We start from the raw sequence: 25,012 nt of genomic DNA on the forward strand, positions 1-25,012 counted from the left end.
ACCGCTAACATCATACTCAATGGTGAAAAACTAAAAGCATTTCCTCTATGATCATGAATAAGGCAAGGATTTCCACTCTTGCCAGTCTTATTCAACATCGTTTTGGAGGTCCTAGCTATGGCAATCAGAGAAGAAAAAGAAATAAAAATAATCCAAATTGGAAAAAGAAGTTAAATTGTCACTGTTTGTAAATGACATTATAATATACATAGAAAATCCTAAAGGTGTTACCAGAAAATAACTAGAGCTCATCAATGAATTTGTTAAGTTGCAGGTTAAAAAATTAATAAACAAATCTGTTGCATTTCTACACACTAAAAACAAAGATCAGAAAGAGAATTCAAGAAGCAATCCCATTTATTAATACCATCACATCAAAAAGAATAAAATATCTAGAAATAAACCTACCTAAGGAGACAAAAGACCTGTACTCTGAAAAATATGATATGCTGATGAAAGAAATCAAAGACTACACAAACAGATGGAAAAATATACCATGTTCTTGGATTGGAAGAGTCAATATTGTCAAAAGGACTATACTACCCAAGGCAGTCTACAGATTCAATGCAATCACTATCAAATTACCAATGGCATTTTTCCCAGAATTAGAACAAAACCTTTTAAAATTTGTATGAAAACACAAAAGATGACCAATAGCTAAAATAATCTTGAGAAAGAAAAATGAAGCTGGAGGAATCATGCTCCCTAACTTCAGACTATAGTACAAAGCTACAGTCATCAAAACTGTATAGTACTGGCACAAAAACAGAAATATAGATCAATAGAACAGGATAGAAAGCCCCAAAATAAACCCACACACCCATGGTCAATTAATCTACTACAAAGGAAGCAAGACTATACAATGGAGGAAAGACAGTCTGTTCAATAAACGGTACTGGGAAAACTGGACAGCTACATTAAAAAAAATGAAATTAGGACATTCTTTAACACCATACACAAAAATAAACTGAAAAGGGATTAAAGACCTAAATGTGAGACTGGACAAAATAAAACTCTTAGAGGAGAGCATAGGCAGGACACTCTCTGACATAAGTCACAGCAATATCTTTTTCATCCATCTCCCAGAGTAATGGAAATAAAAACAAAAATAAACAAATGAGACCTAATTAAACTTAAAAGCTTTTGCACAACAAAGGAAACCATAAACAAAACAAAAAGACAACCCACAGAATGGGAGAATATATTTGCAAATGATGTGACTGACAACGGATTAGTCTCCAATATTTACAAACAGCTCATGCAACTTAATATCATCAAAACAAACAACCCAATAAAAAAATGGACAGAAGACCTAAATAGACATTTCTCCCAACAAGACATACAGATGGTCAAGAAGCACATATAAAGATGTTCGACATTGCTAAATATCGGAGAAATGTAAATCAAAACTACAATGAGATATCATCTCACACCAGTCAAAATGGGAATCATTAAAAAACTCCACAAAGAGCAATTGCTGGAGAGGGTGTGGAGAGGAGGGAACCCTCCTGCACTTTTGATGGGAATGTAAATTGGTACAGCTACTGTGGAGAACAGTATGGAAGTTCCTTAAAAAACTAAAAATAGAGCTAACATACGATCTTGCAATACCACTCCTGGGCATACATCCAGAGAAAAATATGGTCCGAAAAGATACATGCACCCCAATGTTCACTGCAGCACTGTTTACAATAGCCAAGACATGTAAGCAACATAAATGTCTGACAGAGGAATGGATAAAGGAGATGTAGTACCTATATACAATGGAATATTACTCAACCATTAAAAAGAATGAAATAATGCCATTTGCAGCAACATGGATGGACCTAGAGATTGTCATACTGAATGAAATAAGTCAGACAGAGAAAGAGAAATATCATATATTGCTTATATGCTGGATCTACAAATAAATGATACAAATGAACTTGTTTTACAAAACAGAAACAGGCTCACAGACTTAGAGAACAAACTTATGGTTACCGGGGGGAAGAGTAGGGGGAAGGAATAATTAAGGAGTGTGGAATTGACATGTATACACTGCTATATATAAAAGGGATAACTATGTCTCATTTTGAATTATGGTTTTCTCAGGGTATGTGCCCAGTAGTACATACTGTTCTCCATAGTCATTGTATCAATTTACATTCCCACCAACAGTGCAGGAGGATTCCCTTTTCACCACACCCTCTCCAGCATTTATCATTTCTAGATTTTTTGATAATGGCCATTCTGACCAGTGTGAGGTGATACTTCATTGTAGTTTTGATTTGCATTTCTCTTAACATTAGTGATGTTGAGCATCTTTTCATGTGCCTCTTGGACATCTGTATGTCTTCTTTGGTGAAATGTCTATTCAGGTCTTCCATACATTTTTTAATTGGGTTGTTTGTTTTTTTGATATTGAACTCTATGAGCTGTTTGTATATTTTGGAGATTAATCCTTTGTCTGTTGTTTCATTTGCAAATATTTCCTCCCATCCTTAGGGTTGTCTTTTTGTTTTGTTTATGGTTTCCTTTGCTGTGCAAAAGCTTTTAGGTTTAATTAGGTCTCATTTGATTATTTTTGTTTTTATTTTCATGACTCTAGGGGGTGGGTCAAAAAAGATCTTGCTGTGGTTTATGTCAAAGAATGTTTTTCCTATGTTTTCCTCTAAGAGTTTAGCACTATTTACAATAGCCAGGACATGGAAGCAACCTGTCCATCAACAGATGAATGGATAAAGAAGATGTGGCACATATATGCAATGGAATATTACTCAGCCATAAAAAGAAATGAAATTGAGTTATTTGTAGTGAGGTCGATGGACCTAGAGTCTGTCAATCAGAGTGAAGTAAGTCAGAAAGAGTAAAACAAATACCATATGCTAATACATATATATGGAATCTAAAAAAAATGGTACTGATGAGCCTAATGGCAGGGCAGGAATAAAGACATAGACATAGAGAATGGACTTGAAGACACGGAGGGGGAGGGGGAAGCTGGGGCAAAGTGAGAGTAACATTGACATATATACACCACCAAATGTAAAATAGAGAGCTAGTGGGAAGCAGCAGCATAGCACAGGGAGATCAGCTTGGTGCTTTGCAGTGACCTAGAGGGGGTGGGATAGGGAGGGTGGGAGGGAGGCTCAAGAGGGAGGGGACATGGGGATATATGTATGCATATGGCTGATTCACTTTGTTGTACAACAGAAACTAACACAATATTGTAAAGCAATTATACTCCAATAAAGATGTATAAAAAATAAATAAAAGTAACTCTTGACTGGAAAATTAAATAAATAAAAAAATAAATAAAATGTATAATCAGCAAGGACCTACTGTATAACCCAGGAAACTCTGCTCAGTATTATGTAACAAACTAAATGGGAATATGATTTGAAAAAAAATAGATACTTGTATATGTATAACTGAATCACTTTTCTTTACACCTGAAACTTTCACAATATTGTTAGTCAATTATAGTCTAATATATAATAAATAGTAAAAAATATCCTACACTTGAAGAAGGGGAACAAAATAGCATTGCATGAATTTTTCATTTTTATTTGTTTTATTTAAAATTTTTGTATATTTATTTTTGCCTGAGGGCACGCTCCATTCAACTCCAAGCAAGGTGGCTAAAATTTGGATAAAAAACTTGCAGTCTTTCTAGCTGAGGGATCTAGAAGTCAGAATTTTCTGTGACCATAGCAATTGGAAAATGAGAAAGGATTTCTGAAACAGAGAGAGAGAGACACAGGGGAGAGGCTCTAAATTCTGTCTGTAAAATCTACCCAAATTATGGCTGACTCCTGAAACTTCAATCGTTACCCATGCAGGAATTACAGAGTTTGGAGATTTAGTTCAGCCATGTTAACTGCTTGTTGAAACAACAACAACAAAATGAATACTATTCAAAGGGTTAAAACAAAAATTCTGAGTCTTTTCAGATCAAAATATCCACGATACAATCTAAAATTATTAGTCATGTAAATGAGAAAATGTGATCCATACTCAAGAGAAAATACAATCAGTGGATTTGGAGATAAGTATACCCAGATAATAAAATCTGCAAAGATTTTAAAGCAAGTATGCTCAAAGACATTAAGGAGAATATATTTATAATAAACATATTTTAAGTTTAAGCAGAGAAATAGAATATATTAAAAATAACAAAGGTAAATTCTAGAACCAATAACACATTGTATAATGTGAAAAAAATTACTGGTTGGACTTAATAGCAGATTACAGCAGAAAGAGTTAAAAAACTACTAGAAATTTATCCAATCAGAAGAACAAAGAGAAAAAATTTTTTTTAATTTAAACAGTGCCTCAGAGATATGTCAGATAATAGGAATTCTAAAATAAAAGGAGAGAGATACTGGAGAATAAAAATTATTTAAGAATAATATCCGAGATAGTTTTGCTTCTGTTTAGCATGTAGAAATTCACAAGAACACATGGTCCCTACCTAACAATGAGTAAAACTGGAAAATCTACAAAATCATAACTTTTCTTGTTGGCCAACAACTATTATAACTCTGAACTCTTCATGTTTTGCAAAATCAGTATAACCAAAATTCCCTGGGATGCACAGATGCAACATATGTGAAAGAAGCAAAATCAACATCACTTCTGTAGAAAGGGTCTTTGCCATAGAAACTCTGACATTAGAATTTCATTGGCCACAGAAGCTGTCCATGGGAACTAACAGTTCTCCCATTTGGATGATTATAAAGTAACAGATTCACTTTTTTACAGATTAATCTCCTCTTTTCTTCCCTCCAAGATGTGGGAAGTTGGGCACATCTTTGTTTTAAAGTACAGTATGAAAATTAAATAATTCTTTTGGGTCCAGCTGGAATACTAATGGCCAATATTTATTAAGTGCTTACAATGTACCATGTTCTTTTAGTTATTATTACACTTAATCCTCCTACCAAACCTATTAAGTAGTTACTATTATCATCCCCATTTCACAGATGAGGAAACTCATTCCCTGAGAGCACGGGTCCCCAACCCCTGGGCTGCAGACCGATATCGGTCCACAGCCTCTTAGGAACTGGGCCACACAGCAGGAGGTGAGCAGCGGGTGAGCGAGTAAAGCTTCATCTGCCGCTCTGTAGAGCCCACATTACTGCCTGAACCATACCCCCTCCGCCCCCAACCCCCCATCCGTGAAAAAGTTGTCTTCAACAAAACCGGTGCCAAAAAGGTTGGGGACAGCTGCCTGAGAGGACTTTCTTTCCTAAAGTCACAGAGCTACTAAATGGTGGTGCTAATATTAAGACCTGGGCAATCTTTGTCCTGAACCCACATTGTTGATTAACTTTGTGCTATGCTCTCTTCCCTCTAGGACAGAAAGTGTAGTAGTCTAAAGCAATAACTTATTGGATAGCAGTTTAGAAAGTTGGAAAAGTTAAGTAGGTAAGAGGTAGGAAAGAAATATCGGTCTCAATCATCTTTAGTGACTCAGCATACTTTAATGGCTTCAATATGCTCATATATCTCTTATACAATTTTGACTTTAAAAGACCCTATAAACATATTTAACTGTACTGGGAATCTTTATTTTGCTCAGCTGCTCAGAATATGTTGCTGTTCATACTCACTGATCATATGAAGTGTTAAAACATTACTGTCATTCCCCACAATTACTTATTTAAAAAATCCTATTACTATAATATTGTGGTTTTCAAAAAGAAAAATATGCTACAGACCTAAAAGATTAAAAAAACAGTATAGTTATCATTACTGTCATTTCAGTAATTTTAAAAATTTTGACTCCATTCAGATAAATATTGCATTGCTTCTTTATTCTTTGATGTCTTTTAGTGATTTTATTTTTAAAAGGATTTTATTAGTTTCTGCTTTATAACAAAGTAAATCAGTTATACATATACATCTGTTCCCATATCCCTTCCCTCTTGCATCTCCCTCCCTCCCTCCTCCTTATCCCACCCCTCCAGGCGGTCACAAAGCACCGAGATGATCTCCCTGTGCTATGTGGCTGCTTCCCTCTATCTATCTACCGTACATTTGGTAGTGTATATATGTCCATGCCTCTCTCTAGCTTTGTCACAGCTTACCCTTCCCCCTCCCCATATCCTCAAGTCCATTCTCAAGTAGGTCTGTGTCTTTATTCCTGTTTTACCCCTAGGATCTATGACTTTTTTTCCCCTAAATTCCATATATATATGTTAGCATATGGTATTTGTCTCTCTCTTTCTGACTTACTTCACTCTGTATGACAGAATCTAGGTCTATCCACCTCATTACAAATAGCTCAGTTTCATTTCTTTTTATGGCTGAGTAATATTCCATTGTATATATGTGCCACATCTTCTTATCCATTCATCCGATGATGGACACTTAGGTTGTTTCCAGCTCCGGGCTATTGTGAATAGAGCTGCAATGAACATTTTGGTACATGTTTCTTTTTGAATTATGGTTTTCTCAGGGTATATGCCCAGTAGTGGGATTGCTGGGTCATATGGTAGTTATATTTGCAGTTTTTTAAGGAACCTCCATACTGTTCTCCATAGTGGCTGTACCAATTCACATTCCCACCAGCAGTGCAAGAGTGTTCCCTTTTCTCCACACCCTCTCCAGCATTTATTGTTTCTAGATTTTTTGATGATGGCCATTCTGACTGATGTGAGATGATATCTCATTGTAGTTTTGATTTGCATTTCTCTAATGATTAATGATGGTGAGCATTCTTTCATGTGTTTGTTGGCAGTCTGTATATCTTCTTTAGAGAAATGTCTATTTAGGTCTTCTGCCCATTTTTGGATTGGGTTGTTTGTTTTTTTGTTATTGGACTGCATGAGCTGCTTATAACTTTTGGAGATTAATCCTTTGTCAGTTCCTTCATTTGCAAATATTTTCTCCCATTCTGAGGGTTGTCTTTTGGTCTTGTTTATGGTTTCCTTTGCTGTTCAAAAGCTTTGAAGTTTCATTAGGTCCCATTTGTTTATCTTTGTTTTTATTTCCATTTCTCTAGGAGGTGGGTCCAAAAGGATCTTGCTGTGATTAATGTCATAGAGTGTTCTGCCTATGTTTTCCTCTAAGAGTTTATAGTTTCTGGTCTTACATTTAGGTTTTTAATCCATTTTGAGTTTATTTTTGTGTATGGTGTTAGGGAGTGATCTAATCTCATACTTTTACATGTCCCTGTCCAGTTTTCCCAGCACCACTTATTGAAGAGGCTGTCCTTTCTCCACTGTACATTTCTGCCTCCTTTATCAAAGATAAGGTGACCATATGTACGTGGGTTTATCTCTGGGCTTTCTATCCTGTTCCATTGATCTATCTTTCTGTTTTTGTGCCAGAACCACACTGTCTTGATTACTGTAGCTTTGTAGTATAGTCTGAAGTCAGGGAGCCTGATTCCTCCAGCTCTGTTTTTCGTTCTCAAGATTGCTTTGGTTATTCGGGGTCTTTTGGTTTTCCAAACAAATTTTGAAATTTTTTGTTCTAGTTCTGTGAAAAATGCCAGTGGTAATTTGATAGGGATTGCATTGAATCTGTAGATTGCTTTGGGTAGTAGAGTCATTTTCACAATATTGATTCTTCCAATCCAGGAACATGATGTATCTCTCCATCTATTTGTATCATCTTTAATTTCTTTCATCAGTGTCTTATAATTTTCTGCATACAGGTCTTTTGTCTCCTTAGGTAGGTTTATTCCTAGATATTTTATTCTTTTTGTTGCAATGGTAAATGGGATGTCTTTTGAATAGAAAGTAAACTTTGACATGAAATAAATAAAAATAAAAAAGAGACCTTGGCCTTGCTATAAGTGACAAATAAATTGAAGAACAAGGTGAAGGTTAAACTCTAGCTTTGTTTCTTCTTTATCATCTGCTCTCTATGGAGCCCTTCAAATCTTCTGCCCATATGGGCTGTCTCCATGTTCAGTACTGTCCTTGATCTTTGCCTTGAGATCTCTTATAATGATACTCCAGTTCACTGAGCAGATTGCTAGATTCTTCAGCCAACTTGGCATAGGCACCTGGAAGGTACTTGATTACGTGGCTCCCACTCTGTCCAACTTCTGGGTTTGTCTGTATAAAATATAACCGAATTCAACAGTGCAGCTACTCACTTACATTTGAGATGTATGAGTGTTCCATTTAATTGGAATTGAAAGCAAAATATTAAAAGGATTAAGAAAAAGTTAAAAATCAGCAGAAGGAAACTGGGATCATTTTTCTGTGTGACATCTTTGAGCTTCTCAATCAGAGGAAGATTATCAACATAGCAAATACAAGTGGAAAAAATAATTGAGAATCTGGTGTAATAATCATAGCATTCAAGTAGAGAGAATACTAAAAATTATGCATTGAATTATGAACAGAGTGCCTCATTAACTAATACTATGTTGATTAAATAATTTGGTGTCTCTAACATTTCTTTGGGTGATATAATTTTATAGGCATGGAAGGAATCTCAGCAGTGCATATAAATATCCAAAAGAGAACAAGGGAAATGTTAGTGAAAGAGTTTGGGGGTTTTCAGGGTTCTATGTTTAAGTGCCAGACAGAATTAATTTTTATATATTCCCCAGTGATCTAGTGATGGAATTAAAATAAAACATTCAATCAGAAGGGGAAAAATATTTATCTATTCATATGAATATATGCTGTATAGAAATAAATCCATATTTCTAGAGTTACATACTCTTATTCATAAAATATATATACATATATTTATATTTCTAGAGTTAAGGAATATTAAAATTTTTAAATGAATTTTATTTTTTGTAGATGTATTCACATCATTCAATATATTCAACAGTTATAAAAAATGGAATGTCTCTTCATCCTGTTCTCAGATGTTACTGATTGCTTATGTATGCTTGCACAGCTATTCTGTACATGTAATAGAAATTAAATATATAAACTTAAATATTTTCCCTTTTTACTCAGTGGTATTTTACCACATGCAACAATCTGTATCTTTGGAGGATTTTTTAAGTTTATAAATATATGTTTATGTATATTTATTTCATCAAGCTTTTTTATTAATTTTTTTAATGACAGTGTGGGTGAATCTTAATTAAACTATTTTTTCATTCAGCTTCTGCCAATATGGCCATGAGGCAATGTGGATCCAAAGTGGTGAAATCTTACATTTCTCTAAAAGAAGACAATGGTTAAAATTTTCATGGTAACTCTCCCACATTTTAAATGCAGGTACTAATTTAAATGTTTTTTTTTAGAAAAGTAAGCAATCTATATAAATTACGTCTGCAAGTTAAATCTGACAAGTGGATCAGTCACTGTCTACTTATAAAAAATGTTTGCATTGTTAAATTTGAACAATCAATGGATGACGAAGCATATGTGTAATATCCATTCTATATAATTGTGGACACAATACCCTATTGATCTTCTTTCATAAAAATAATTTAAATATGTGATATTATCACTGAACTAAATATTTTATTTTGAAACTAAACAAGTTACCAAATTGGGCCAGCAAGCAAGAGAAAAGCAGACTGTTGCCTCTTTCTATAAGATGCTACCTTAGGAGCATATATAATAAAAGTTATTTTTTTCTTATTTTTCCAATTAATTTTAATTGTTAGCTTTATTTTCTCAAAAGTTACACATATGCATACTTTAAAAGGTAAAATCTTTCTATGATTCTTATAATTTTAAAAAAGCTATTTCCTTTCCCATCCTACAGACACTCAGTTCTTATTCTTAGGAGGCAACCACTTCAATTCCTTTGCTATTTTTTCTAGTATTTGCCTTCTTTTCTCACAAAAAGCTTACACTAATACTTCTTGATTGTCTAAATTTTAGATATTACTTACTGACTTCCTATTTTGAATAATTATAATTTAGCTTGACACACACTTCCTTCATCCCTATTTTCCCAATTTCTCAATCATAATTTTTGGTGAGACCACAGTTTGGTATTTACCATATCACCACTGAACTCTATAGTATACTATGATTGCCTATTCTTTCTTACATTGATTTTTGTTTTCTCAGGAGATTATTATCATTTTTTTCCAGCTGTTTACTGCTATGTATCTATTACTAATTTGTTTCTCTACCTCTCAAAGTAGTCAAACCTTTGGTCATCAATGTGTTTCTTCCTCTTTCTTTCCTGTTTCTTTTTCTTTTCTCTCTCTCTGTCTTAGACATTCTCTCTGGAACCTTCACTTCTGCTCCTGATGAACTGTTCTCTGGCTTGTTGTAAACCATCTCATCACTGGCACTTGATGTCTATGTTGCTTGAAGCCTCTACTGCTTCTTCATGAAGTATCTGCTTTTGTAAGCCTTTGTCACTGACAAGGGAGTTTTCAGTTGTTCTGGTATCATGGAAAATATCAGAGTAGAGAAATAAATCACCACTGGTATGGTGATTGGTTAGAAGACAGATATGGGGAAGAAGTTGTGGGAATTTGAGAATTTAGGTCAAGCTGACCTAAGGGAAGATAATAAAATACCTCAAATAACTTCACTCATCCTCTTTTGTCTTTATGTCTAGAACACTATTTTCCCTCTCTGCACAATGTCCCTTAGTTTGTTTTCTTATTTTAAATCTTCACCATTCTTGTGACATGGATTTTAAAAATAGAAACACTTTATTTCTCTGAATGAAAGGAATGAGACTGCATTGGTATCAAGAGGTAACGTCTTTAAAGGCAATTTTATATATTCTCTGACATAGAGAGGCAAATCAAAATAATGTTATTTTAAGCCAATTTCCCTCATATATTTTGGCTAAAAGACAGAAGAATATTTTCTGATAAACTACTAGTGTAATGTTCTTATTAGAAAGGGATTTGGCAATGGATGAAGGGGAACATCTCTTATCTATACAATATAATACTTTAAAAGGAGAATAATGATATAAAAATACTTGCTATTGAAAGTGGGATATATTTATATGTTATAAAATAGAAATAGAGTATCAGCTACTTTGTTTTCAAAAATGTCTTTTTGAAAAGAAAATTTCCATGAAGGCATAAATGTAAACAATTCTAAAAGTTAAATCTAAAATTGTGTAAATTATTTTCATTATGATAAATCTAAGGGTACTTATATGTAATATATAAATGAATTATCACTAATATATAAGACAAAACACCCAAATAAGACTACAGCTAGTAACAAGTAAAAATTATATTGAAATATTTGTATGAGAGCACCAGATTTTGGAAACTTCTTAAAAAATAAAGTATACCACAGTTTATCAGAAACTTATTCATAAGAAATTGAAGGTCATTTGGGTCACTCTATTTCTGAAACCGATTTATCTCATTTAGCTGCTGACTATATCAGTCTGATCAAGTGGAAAAGAGCCACTACTCCTTCAGCATCAATCCCAGATGAATCATATTGACTTGCTTTTAAAGACATAATGGAAATGGCACAGGATACTACCACCTCAGGCTAGAGTTGAGAGCCTTGAAATGTCTTGGTGATTGGCCAAACACTCATCAGTTCAGTAAAATATCTAATTAATATGTGTGAATTAAATATTTATTTTAGTCAAACAATCAGTTAGTAGAGCTGATGTCAACTTTTTGACACAATGATGACTAAGTCATTACTTTCCTCTCTATATAAAAATGTATAGGGCAAAAGTGTAGTGATTGATACAATATAGTAAGGAAGTGAATTGTTCCAAAACAGTTTTTAGATGAAAAGCTGAAGGTTAATAGTTGAACATTTCTATTGACTATCTGATATAAGATTTTTTACACACTGTCCTGCCATAGGAGACAGAATATAGATTCCAAAATAAATGTTTATTGATAACTGAGTGTTGCCATTATGACTATATTTATTGGAATGCCTCGGCCATAATTGTATAAACAGAAGTGGATGTTGTGAAATTGTTGTCCATTACTTACCAGGGGCACAACAGATCTCAAGTAATTGCTTTCTTAAATTTAGCTGATGAGCATATTACTTTAATAATTGTGTATTTCTAAGGTATTTGAGAAAAAGAAGAGTGTGCTCATGTAATGCTTATTTTTAAAAGCACATACACAGAACATTCTGGGAGCAAGTAAGCCAATATTTTGAGGAATAATTTTACCCCTAGTGGGTAGTAATTATTATACTATTTTTGTAACTTTTATACTTTTAAATTTCCAGTAGAAAAAAGTTACTTGTTTTTTAAAAGAAAAATCCCCTTATTTCAGGCATAAAAGCAGAGTGAGACAAAGCATTTGCAGTAACATGGCCATGAGGAAGACATAATATGAACCAAATGTAGAAACTCTTTTCTCCTCCTTATCTTCTTTAATTTTGTTTTGCTCTATTCTTTGTATTTATTCAGTCATAGACTTAAAAGTATTCGTTAAATATCTACTATGTTCCAAACACTGTCCTAGGTTCTGGGATTTTAATGGTGATGAACCAAAACGTGGGTTCCTCTTCTTATGCTGACAAGTAAAGATGGTATTTGGACTAGTGGACAGATATTAATCAATTATGACAGATACACCGAAATAAATGTAGAATGACAGCTGTGATCCTATCTGAGGAAACAGGGAATTCTGTGAGCAAGGGGATAAACCATTTTATAGTCCACAGGAGAAAGCAGGGGTCTAATTAGAGTAGGAGGTAAGAATTACTTAGCAGATATTCTAGACTTCTCTTTTTGGACCAGACACAGAGATGCTGGGAGCTGTCAGCTTTTGAACTTAAAGGGTTTTGGCTTGAAAGTCATCATCAGGAAATGAGGTGATCTTTAATTCTGATTAGTGAGCCTAAACTTCAACATTATATCTTCTGAGTTCTCCACATCACCTCTTTCAATCAGTTTTGGTACTCAGAGTTTTATTCTCTCTGAGTCTGTGAAAATCCCTCACATGTGCTATGAGGGTGTCATTTTACTAACTCTCATCCCTTGTCTTAGCACATGCTCAGCACAGTTTTTTTTTTTTTAATTCTAGAATATAAACTCTAGAATATTATACAACTCCAAACAGCTACATTTTTCTATCCTGGATATATTGGTTTTATCTTTCTCTGAACTTGATCTTTTATTATGTCCCTAGTGTGCAGAAAACAATACATACTAATTTATAGGAATGTAGAAGTTCATAAATAAGGGAGAAGGGTTAGAGGCAGTTGGGAAAGGCAGATATACAATAGAATATTACTCAGCCATAAAAAGAAATGAAATTGAGTTATTTGTAGTGAGGTGTATGGACCTAGAGTCTGTCATACAGAGTGAATTAAGTCAGAAAGAGAAAAACAAATACCGTATGTTAACACATATATATGGAATCTAAAAAAAAAAAAAGGTTCTGGAGAACCTAGGAGCAGGACAGGAATAAAGATGCAGACGTAGAGAATGGATTTGAGGACACCGGGAGGGGGAAGAGTAAGCTGAGACGAAGTGAGAGAGTGGCATGGACATATATACACTACCAAATGTAAAACAGCTAGTGGGAAGCAGCTGCATAGCACAGGGAGATCAGCTCCATGCTTTGTGACCACCTAGAGGGGTGGGATAGGGAGGGTGGGAGTCAGATGAAAGAGGGAGGAAATATGGGGATATATGTATATGTATAGCTGATTCACTTTGTTATAAAGCAGAAACTTACACACCATTGTAAAGCAATTATACTCCAACAAAGATGCTAAAAAAAAAGGAAAGGTAGATATTATTGTCTTTCCTTATTTAAAAGGGATGAAATTAGGTAAATGAGAAGTTAAGTGAGTTTATAAAGATTACCTAAAAAATTAGAGATGGTATTGAAAACTAGGCTTTTTGACTCCAAATCCTATGCTGAGTAGAAATACATAATATAATTCTATAGTGTATCTAAATTAATATTTAAGATTATATTAATGTTATATTTTAGGTTTACATAGATTTATTCAAGAATGTATTTATTTTACTCTGTCTCTGAAGTTACATTTTGACAAGATTTTTCAATGTTCTTTTTCTGCTACATTAAACTTGCTTTATTTTATCATAGATTTTTAAGTTATTGGCTTAAAATTTTACACTTGATATGTATATAGATATTTGACTCATAAGCAGGATGAGTGAAGTGTCTGAAAAACATTAAGGTACTAATCACTGATGCTAGACATTCCCAAATAGTTGGATTATATTTATACCAGAAGATGGCATAAGAGCTATAGCAATGGAAAATTACACACAACAGACCATTGACTTCTTAAAGGATTGCATTATAAACCAGTATGTACATTATATAATTCTCTTCTTTTCTGATAAAAAGAAGCATTCTTTTCCCTGTGAAAAATTCCCCTTCTTTATAAATTACTTAATGACTATAGAATAATATAACACACACATACACAAAAATTAAAATTAAAACCACTCAAATTTCACAGTCCAGAAACAGCTATCACCAACACATTACACATGTGGAGGATCAATGTGCATGATTAAAGGGTTAGGTTTAATGCCTAAAGGTCCAAGTTCTATGACTTTAGGGCCAGGTGTCCCAGGGTGAACCAGATTGTGTGCCTAGAAAAGCAAGATCCACATCTAGAAGACTTAAATCAATCCTGAAGGTACACATTTCATACACAGAGTGCATGTATAGCCAGGTTCCACGCTAGGAGATTGGTATTCCATATACGGAGTTTCCATTTCTATGTCAAGGAGGCCAGATTCCATTCTTGGTGAAGATATTCCACATAGGGAGCGACAGATTCCATAGTTGTAGGGCCAGGTTCCATTCTTGGTGACTGAGATCTCATACATGGAGTACCAGGTTCCAGGTCCAGGAGACCAGGCTCCATGTTTTAGAGTGACATGTAGGGGGTTAGTTTGAGGGATTTGGGGCTGATAAAGGAAAAAGATATGACCACAAGAGGCAATGACACACAACAAGATTTATTGTGCACTGTTTGGACAGTGTTGCATAAGAGGAGAAGTTCCTCACAGTATAAGTTCATTCAGAGGCTTATTGTAAGTGGGCTAGCCCCAGAAGGGGAAGAGGGCAAGAGAACTTCTGGGGTAGAGGGAGATAGAAGTGGGAGCCTATGTGTCTAGGTGATGTCAATCAGTAGCATGGGGGAATCACTGGGTCAGAGAGCTCTAAAAGGCAGCAGCAGCTTGGAGTCTTATAACCACAAAGTTCTATCTTTTCAGTGGCCAGGAGATACCAAAGATTGTGTTGGTCAAAAAGTTCTTGTTACATGTTGTGGAAAATCCCGAACGAATTTTTTGGCCAAGCCAATATTTCACAAGATATACAAAGCAGGCATGGTCTAAGTGGCTAAAATTTGGCTTGTTTGGGCTATTTTAAAAATAACTGGATATGTACAAATTTAAGTGTGGTGCTAGTGGGGTATTGAGCTAACAGTTTATTTCTGCAGTGAAGAAATAAACAACTTAGGCATCAATACAAAGAGGCCATCTTTGTCTAATTTACATAGCACAACGTCTGTAACTAAAATGCAGGAACTACTCCTGGATTGACAGTTTCCAAATTTATAAGAACATTTTCTATGTTTGAAGAGTGAGATTCTGGACATGGAAAGCCAGGTTCCTTGTTTTTTGTGCCAGAATCCATATCTAGTAGAGCCTGCTAGGACTGAACTGCTTGGTATCTTGTATGGCGTGCCAGGTTCCACAATTTTAAGGTCATGTTACATGTTTAGAGATTGAGTTTCCACACACAATGTGCCATATTTCATGTATGTAGGGTCCCCTAACATGGATGGAATTGGAGACACCACACTGCAAGTGCCAGGTTCCATGCGTGTAGGGTTCTTTATTTGGAGACTGAGATGCCATATATAGAAGGTCATGTTCCGTGCTTCGAGGGGCACAAGTTTATTAATTAACTAATTAATTATTTTTTGTCAAAGTATAATTGACCTACAACACCGTGTTAGTTCCATGTGCATGACATAGTGATTCTATATTTCTATAAATTACAAGATCACCAAAATCTAGTTACCATCTGTCACAAAGTTATCTCATTATTATTATTTTTAAACATCTTTATTAGAGTATAATTGCTTTACAATGGTGTGTTAGTTTCTGCTTTATAACAAAGTGAATCAGCTATAAATATACATATATCCCCATATCTATTCCCTCTTGCATCTCCCTCTTTCCTACCCTTCTTATCCCACCCATCTAGGTGGTCATAAAACACTGAGCTGGTCTCCCTGTTCTATGCAGCTGCTTCCCACTAGCTATCGATTTTATATTTGGTAATGTATATATGTCCATGCCACTCTCTCACTTTGTCCCAGCTCACCCTTCCCCCTTCCCGTGTCCTCAAGTCCATTCTCTAGTAGGTCTACATCTTTAAAACTGTCCCGCCCCTAGGTTCTTCAGTACTTTTTTTTTTTTTTTTAGATTCCATATATATGTGTTACCATACGGTACTTGTTTTTCTCTTTCTGACTTACTTCACTCTATATGACAGACTCTAGGTCCATCCACCTCACTACAAATAACTCAATTTTTTTTCTTTTTATGACTAATATTCCATTGTACATATATGCCACATCTTTATCCATGCATCTGTCAATGGACACTTAGATTGATTCCATGTCCTGGCTATTGTAAATAGAGCTGCAATGAAAACTGTGGTACATGATGCTTTTTGAATTATGGTTTTCTCAGGGTATATGCCCAGTAGTGGGATTGCTGGTTCGTATGGTAGTTCTACTTTTAGTTTTTTAAGGAACTTTCATACTGTTCTCCATAGTGGCTGTATCAATTTACATTCCCACCAACAGTGCAAGAGGGTTCCCTTTTCTCCACACCCTCTCCAGCATTTATTGTTTGCAGATTTTTTGATGATGGCCATTCTGACTGGTGTGAGATGATACCTCATTGTAGTTTTGACTTGCATTTCTCTAATGATTAATGATGTTGAGCATACTTTCATGTGTTTGTTGGCAATCTGTTTTTCTTCTTTGGAGAAATGTGTATATAGGTCTTCTGCCAATTTTTGGATTGGGTTTTTTGTTTTTTTCATATTGAGCTGCATGACCTGCTTATAAATTTTGGAGATTAATCCTTTGTCAGTTGTTACATTTGCAAATATTTTCTCCCATTCTGAGGGTTTTCTTTTGGTCTTGTTTATGGTTTCCTTTGCTGTGCAAAAGCTTTTGAGTTTCATTAGGTCTGATTTGTTTAATTTTGTTCTTATTTCTATTTCTCTAGAAAGTGGGACAAAAAAGGATCTTGCTGTGATTTGTGTTATAGAGTGTTCTGCCTATGTTTTCCTCTAAGAGTTTTATACTGTCTGGCCTTACACTTAGGTCTTTAAACCATCTTGAGCTTATTTTTGTGTGCGGTTTTAGGGACTGTTCTACTTTCATTCTTTTACATGTAGTTGTCCAGTTTTCCCAAAACCAAAAGAAAAGGCTGTCTTTTTTCCATTGTGTATTCTTGCCTCCCTTATCAAAAATAAGGTGACCAATGTGCGTGGGTTTATCTCTGGACTTTTTATCCTGTTCCACTGATGTATATTTCTGTTTTTGTGCCAGTACCATACTGTCTTGATTAATGTAGCTTTGTAGTATAGTCTGAAGTCAGGGAGCATGATTCCTCCAGCCACACTTTTCTTTCTCAAGATTGCTTTTGCTATTCGGTGTCTTTTCTGTTTTCATGCAAATTGTGAACTTTTTTTGTTCTAGTTCTGTGAAAAATGCCAGTGGTAGTTTGATAGGGATTACAATGAATCTGTAGATTGCTTTGGGTATTATACTCATTTTCACAATGTTGATTCTTCCAATCCCAGAACATGGTATATCTCTCCATCTCTCTGTACAATCTTTGATTTCTTTCATCAGTGTCTTATAGTTTTCTGCATACAGGTCTTTGTCTCCTTAGGTAAGTTTATTCCTAGGTATTTTATTCTTTTTGTTGCAATGGTAAATGGAAATGTTTCCTTAATTTCTCTTTCAGATATTTCACCATTAGTGTATAGGAATACAAGTGATTTCTGTGCATTAATTTTGTACCCTGCTACTTTACCAAATTCATTGATTAGCTCTAAAGGTTTTATGGTAGCATCTTTAGGATTCTCTATGTACAGTATAACGTCATCTGCAAACAGTGACATCTTCAGTTTTTCTTTTCCAATTTGGATTCCTATTATTTATTTTTCTTATGTGATTGCTGTGGCTAAAACTTCCAAAACAAAGTTGAATAATAGTGGTGAGAGTGGGCAACATTTTCTTGTTCCTGATCTTAGAGGAAATAGTTCATTTTTCACCATTGAGGATGGTGTTGGCTGTGGGTTTGTCACATATGACCTTTATTATGTGGAGGTAAGTTCCCTCTATGCCTACTTTCTGTAGGATGTTCATCATAAATGGGTGGTGAATTTTGTCAAAAGCTTTTTCTGCATCTATTGAGATGATTATATGGTTTTGATTCTTCAATTTGTTAATATGGTGTATCACATTGATTGATTTGCATTTATTGAAGAATCCTTGCATTCCTGGGATAAACCTTACTTGATCATGGTGTATGATTCCTTTAATGTGCTGTTGGATTCTGTTTGCTAGTACTTGCTTGAGGATTTTTGTATCTATGCTCATCAGTGATATTGGCCTGTAGTTTCCTTTCTTTGTGACATCTTTGTCTGGTTTTGGTATCAGGTGATGCTGGCCTCATAGAATGAGTTTGGGAGTGTTCCTCCCTCTGCTATATTGTGGCAGACTTTGAGAAGGATAGCTGTTAAATCTTCTCTAAATGTTTGATAGAATTCACCTGTGAAGCCATTTGGTCCTGCACTTTTTTTGTTGGGAGATTTTTAATCACAGTTTCAATTTCAGTGCTTGTGTTTGGTCTGTTTATATTTTCTATTTCTTCCTGGTTCAGTCTCAGAAGGTTGTGCTTTTCTAAAAATTTATCCCTTTCTTCCAGGTTGTCCATTTTCCTGGCATAGAGTTGTTTGTAGTAGTCTCTTATGATGCTTTGTATTTCTGTGGTGTCCTTTGTAACTTCTCCTTTTTCATTTTTAATTCTATTGATTTGAGTCTTCTCCCTTTTTTTCTTGATGAGTCTGGCTAATGGTTTATCAATTTTGTTTATTGTCTCAAAGAACCAGCTTTGAGTTTTATTGATCTTTGCTATTGTTTTCTTCATTTCATTTTCATTTATTTCTGATCTGATCTTTATGATTTCTTTCCTTAAGCTAACTTTGGGGTTTTTGGTTCTTCTTTCTCTAATTTCTTTAGGTGTAAGGTTAGATTGTTTATTTAGATGCTTCTTGTTTCTTAAGGTACGATTGTATGGCTAAAACTTCCCTCTTAGAACTGCTTTTTCTGCATCCCATAGGTTTTGAGTCACCGTGTTTTCATTGTCATTTGTTTCTAGGTAAGGTATTTTTTGATTTCCTCTTTGATTTCTTCAGTGATGTCTTGGGTATTAAGTAGTGTTTTGTTTACCCTCCATGTGTTTGTATTTTTTACAGAACTTTTCTAGTAATTGATATCTAGTCTCAAAGTGTGGTCGGAAAAGAGTTTGGTTACATTTTCAATTTTCTTAAATTTACCAAGGCTTGATTTGTGACCAAAGATATGATCTCTCCTGGATAATATTCCATGAGCCCTTGAGAAGAAAGCATATTCTGTTATTTTTGGATGGATTGTCCTATAAATATTAATTAAGTCCATCTTGTTTAATGTATCATTTAAAGCTTGTGTTTCCTTATTTATTTTCATTTTGGGTTATCTGTCCTTTGCTGAAGGTGTGGCGTTATAGTCTCCTACTAACAATTTCCCTTCTTATGGCTGTTAGCATTTTTCTTATGTATTGAGGTGCTCCTATGTTGGGTGCATATATATCTACAATTGTTTTATCTTCTTGGATTGATCACTTGTTCCTTATGTAGTGTCCTTATTTGTCTCTTTTAACAGTCCTTGTTTTAAAGTCAGTTTTGTCTGATATGAGAATTACTACTCCAGCTTTCTTTTGATTTCCATTTGCTTGGAATATCTTCTTCCATCCCCTCACTGTCAGTCTGTATGTGTCCTTAAATCTGAAGTGGGTCTGCTGTAGACAGCATATATACATGTTTTGTTTTTGTATCCATTCAGCCAGTCTATGTCTTTTGGTTGGAGCATTTAATCCATTTACATTTAAGTTAGTTATCGATATGTATGTTCCTATTACCATTTCCATAATTGCTTTGGGTTTGTTACTGTAGGCCTTTTCCTTTCTTGTGTTTCCTGCCTTGAGAAGTTCTTTTAGCATGTGCTGTAAAACTGGTTTGGTGGTGCTGAATTCTCTTAGATTTTTCCTGTCTGTAAAGTTTTTAATTTCTCCATTCAATCTGAATGAGATCCTTGCTGAGTAGATTAATATTTTTAAGTAAGTTTTCCCTTTCATCACTTTAAATGTGTCCTTCCACTCCCTTCTGGCTTGCAGAGTGTCTGCTGAATGATCAGCTGTTAACCTTAGGGATTCCCTTGTGTGTTATTTGTTGTTTTTTCCCTTGTTGCTTTTAATATTTTTTCTTTGTATTTAATTTTTGATAGTTTGATTAATATATGTCTTGGCTTGTTTCTCCTTGGATTTATACTGTATGGGACTCTCTGCACTTCCTGGATTTGATTATTTCCTTTCCCATATTAGGGAATTTTTAAACTATAATCTCTTCAAATATTTTCTCAGTTCCTTTCTTTTTCTCTTCTTCTCCTGGGACCCCTATTATTCGGATCTTATTGTGTTAATGTTGTCCCATAGGTCTGTGAAAGTGTCCTCAATGCTTTTCATTCTTTTTTCTTTATTCTGCTCTGAAGTAGTTATTTCCACTATTTTATCTTCCAGGTCACTTATCTGTTCTTCTGCCTCAGTTATTCTGCTATTGTTTCCTTCTAGAGAATTTTTAATTTCATTTATTTTGTTGTTCATCATTGTTTGTTTGCTTTTTAGTTCTTCTAGGTCCTTGTTAAACGTTTCTTGTTTTTTCTCCATTCTTTTTGAAAGATTTTAGATCATTTTTACTATCATTACTCTGAATTCTTTTTCAGTTAGACTGCCTATTTTCTCTTCATTTTATTCATCTGGTGGGTTTTTACTTTGAACCTTCATCTGCTGTGTATTTCTCTGTCTTCTCATTTTGCTTACTTACTGTGTTTGGGGTCTCCTTTTCACAAGCTGAAGGTTCGTAGTTTGTGTTGTTTCTGGTTTGCCCCCAGTGGGTAAGGTTGTTTCAGTATGTTGTGTAGGTTTCCTGGTGGAGGGTTCTGGTGCCTGTGTTCTGGTGGATGAGGCTGGGTCTTATCTTTCTGGTGGGCAGGACCGAGTCTGGTGGTTTGTTTTGGGATGTTTATGACCTTATTATTATTTTAGGCAGCCTCTCTGCTAATGGGTAGGGATGTTTCCCTCTCTTCCTATTTTTTTGGCATAGGGTGCCCAGCACTGTAGTTTGCTGGTCATTGAGTGGAACTGGGTCTTAGCGTTGAGATGGAGATCTCTTGGAGAGCTTTCACCATTTGATATTACATGGAGCTGGGATGTCTCTGGTCGATGAATGTCTGACCTTGGCTCTCCCACCTTGAGGCACAGCCCTGACAACCATCCAGAACCCAAAGACCCTGCCATCCACACAGCTCAGAAAGAAAAGGGAGAAAAAAGAAAGAAAAAATAAAATAAAATAAAGTTATTAAGAAAGTAAAAAAAAATATTAAAAAAAAATTGGTCTTCCCTGGTGGTGCAGTGGTTGAGAATCTGCCTGCTGATGCAGGGAATACGGGTTCGTGCCCCAGTCCGGGAAGATCACACATGCCGCAGAGCAGCTGGGCCCGTGAACCATGGCTGCTGAGCCTCCACATCTGGAGCCTGTGCTCTGCAATGAGAGAGGCTACAACAGTGAGAGGCCCGTGTACCGCAAAAAAAAAAAAAAAAAGTAATTAAAAAAAGAAAGAAAGAAGAGAGCAACCAAACCAAACAACTCCATCAATAATAGCAAGCATTAAAAACTACAAAAAAAACCCACACACACACACACACAAAATAACCAGACAGACAGAACTCTAGGGCAAATGGTGAAAGCAAATCTATACAGACAAAATCACACAAAGTCCATCGACTCAATTTTAGGGTGATTCATTACCTATTCAGGTATTCCACAGATGCAGGGTACATCAAGTTGATTGTGGAGATTTAAGCTGCTGCTCCTGAGGCTGCTGGGAGATATTTCCTTTTCGCTTCTTTGTTCACACTGTTCCTGGGGTTCAGCTTTGGATTTGGCCCCACCTATGCTCATAGGTCACCTGAGGGCATCTGTTCTTCTCTCAGACAGGACAGGGTTAAAGTAGCAGCTGATTAGGGGGCTCTGGCTCACTCAGGCTGGAGGGAGGGAGTTGTGTGGAATGCGGGGTGAGCCTGCAGTGGCAGAGGCTGGCATTATGTTGCAACAGCCTGAGGTGCACTGTATGCTCTCCCAGGGAAATTTTCCCTGGATAATGGGACCCTGGCAGTGGTGGGCTGAACAGGCTCCCACAAGGGGATATATGGATTGTGACCTGTGCTTGCACACAAGGTTCTTGGTGACTGCAGCAGCAGCCTTAGCATTTCATGCTCATCTCTGGTTTCTGCACTGATAGCTGCAGCTTGTGCCCTTCTCTGGAGCTCGATTAGGCAGTGCTCTGAATCCCCTCCCCTCACGCACCCCAAAACAATGTTCTCTTGCCTTAGGCATTATCAGACCTTTTCCCGGACTCCATCTCAGCTAGCTGTGGTACACTAGCCCCCTTCAGGCTGTGTTCACACAGGCAACCCCAGTCCTCTCCCTGGGATCTGACCTCCAAAGCCGGAGCCTCAGCTCCCATCCCCCACCCTCCTCGGCAGGTGAGCCAACAATCTTCTCAGGCTGGTGCATGCTGATCAGCACCAATCCTCTGTTTGGGAATCTCTCCACTTTGCCCTCTGCACCCATGTTGCCGTGCTCTCCTCTGTGGCTCTGAAGCTTCCCCCCACCCCCCGCCAGCCCCCTGTCTCCACCTGTGAAGAGACTTCTTAGTGTGTGGAAACTTTTCCTTCTTCAGAGCTCCCTCCCAGAGGTGCAGGTCCCATCCCTATTCTTTTGTCTCTGTTTTTTCTTTTTGCTGTTGCCCTATGCAGGTACATGAGGAGTTCCTTGCCTTTTGAGGAATCTGAGGTGTTCTGCCAGCATTCAGTAGGTGTTCTGTAGGAGTTGTTCCACATGTAGATGTATTTCTGATGTATCTGTGGGGAGGAAGGTGATCTCCATGTCTTATTCCTCTGCCATCTTGATAGTCTCCCCCCTGGATTCCTTTTATTTCTTTTTTTTTTTTTTTTTGTCTGAATGCTGTGGGTAGGACTTCCAACACTATGCTGAATAAAAATGGTGAGAGTGGCCAACCTTGTCTTGTTCTTGATCTTAGAGGAAATGCTTTCAGCTTTTCACCAATGAGTATGAGGTTAACTGTGGGCTCATCATATATGGCCTTTATTGTCATGAGGTATGTTCCCTCTATACCAACTCTGTTGAGAGTTTTTATCATAAATCAGTGTTGAATTTTATGTGGCAAATATATACAATGGAATATTACACAGCCATTAAAGGAAACGAAATTGAGTTATTTGTAGTGAGGTGGATGGACCTAGAGTCTGTCATACAGAGTGATGTAAGTCCAAAAGAGAAAAACAAATACGGTATGCTAACATATATATATATATATATATATATATATATATATATATATATATATATATATATATGTAAAAAAAAACAGTTTCTGAAGAACCTAAGGGCAGTACAGGAATAAAGATGTAGAGGTAGAGAATGGACTTGAGGACACAGGGAGGGGGAAATGTAAGCTGGGATGAAGTGAGAGAGTGACATTGGCATATATACACTACCAAATGCAAAGTAGATAGCTAGTGGGAAGCAGCTGCATAGCACAGCAAGATCATCTTGGTGCTTTGTGACCACCTAGAGGGGTGGGATAGGGAGGGTGGGAGGGAGATGCAAGAGGGAGGGGAAATGGGGATATACGTATACATATAGCTGATTCACTTTGTTACACAGCAGAAACTAACCAAACATTGTAAAGCATTTTTACTCCAATAAAGATGTTATTAAAAAGAAAAACCTATCCCATTTTCCCCCTAAGAAAACAAAACAAAACAACAACAAAACAAAGCTTTTTCTGCATCTATCAAAATGATCATATGATTTTTATTTTTCACTTTGTTAATGTGGGGTATAACACGGATTGATTTATGCGGTATTGAACCATCCTTGTATCTCTAGGTTAAATTCCACCTGATCAGGGTGTACAATCCTTTCACTGTATTTCTGAATTCAGTTTACTAATACTTTGTTGAGGATTTTTGCACTTATGTTCACAAGTGATACCGATGTGTAATTTTCTTTTTTTGAGGTGTCTTTGTCTGGTTTTTGTATCTATGAGGTGGCCTCATAGAATGAATTCAGAAACATCTCTTCCTCTACAATTTCTTGGAATAGTTTGAGAAGGATAAGTGTTAATTCTTAATATTTGAGCGAAATCATCTGTGAAGCTATCTGTCATGAACTTTGGTTCACTGGGAGTTTTCAAAATTATTGATTCAATTTCATTATTGGTAACTGGTCTGTTCATATTTTCTCTTCCTTTCTGATTTAGTTTTGGGAGATTATACATTTCTAGGAACTTATTTATTTCTTTTAGGTTGTCCATTTTATTGGTGTATAATTGTTTCTAGTACCCTCTTATGATCCTTGGTATTTCTGTGAGATGGGTTGTAATTTCTCTTTGATTTTTAATTTTATCATTATGGGCCTTTTTCTCTTTTTCTCTTGATGAGTCTAGTTAAAGTTTTATCAATTTTGTTTACAATTTCAAAGAACTAGCTGTTAGTCTCATTGACCTTTTCTATTTGTTTTAGTCTTTATTTTATTTATTTCTGCCCTGAAATTTATTATTGGTTTACTTCTACTAACTTTGGGATTTGCTGGTTCTTATATTTATGTTTCCTTCAGGTGTAAGGTTAGGTTGTTTACTTAAAATTTTTCTTGTTTCCTGAGGTAAACTTGTATCATTATAAACTTCCCTTT

Source organism: Mesoplodon bidens (assembly GCF_964165515.1).
Source record: "Mesoplodon bidens genome assembly, chromosome: 16".
In the NCBI taxonomy this organism is placed as follows: Eukaryota; Metazoa; Chordata; class Mammalia; order Artiodactyla; family Ziphiidae; genus Mesoplodon; species Mesoplodon bidens.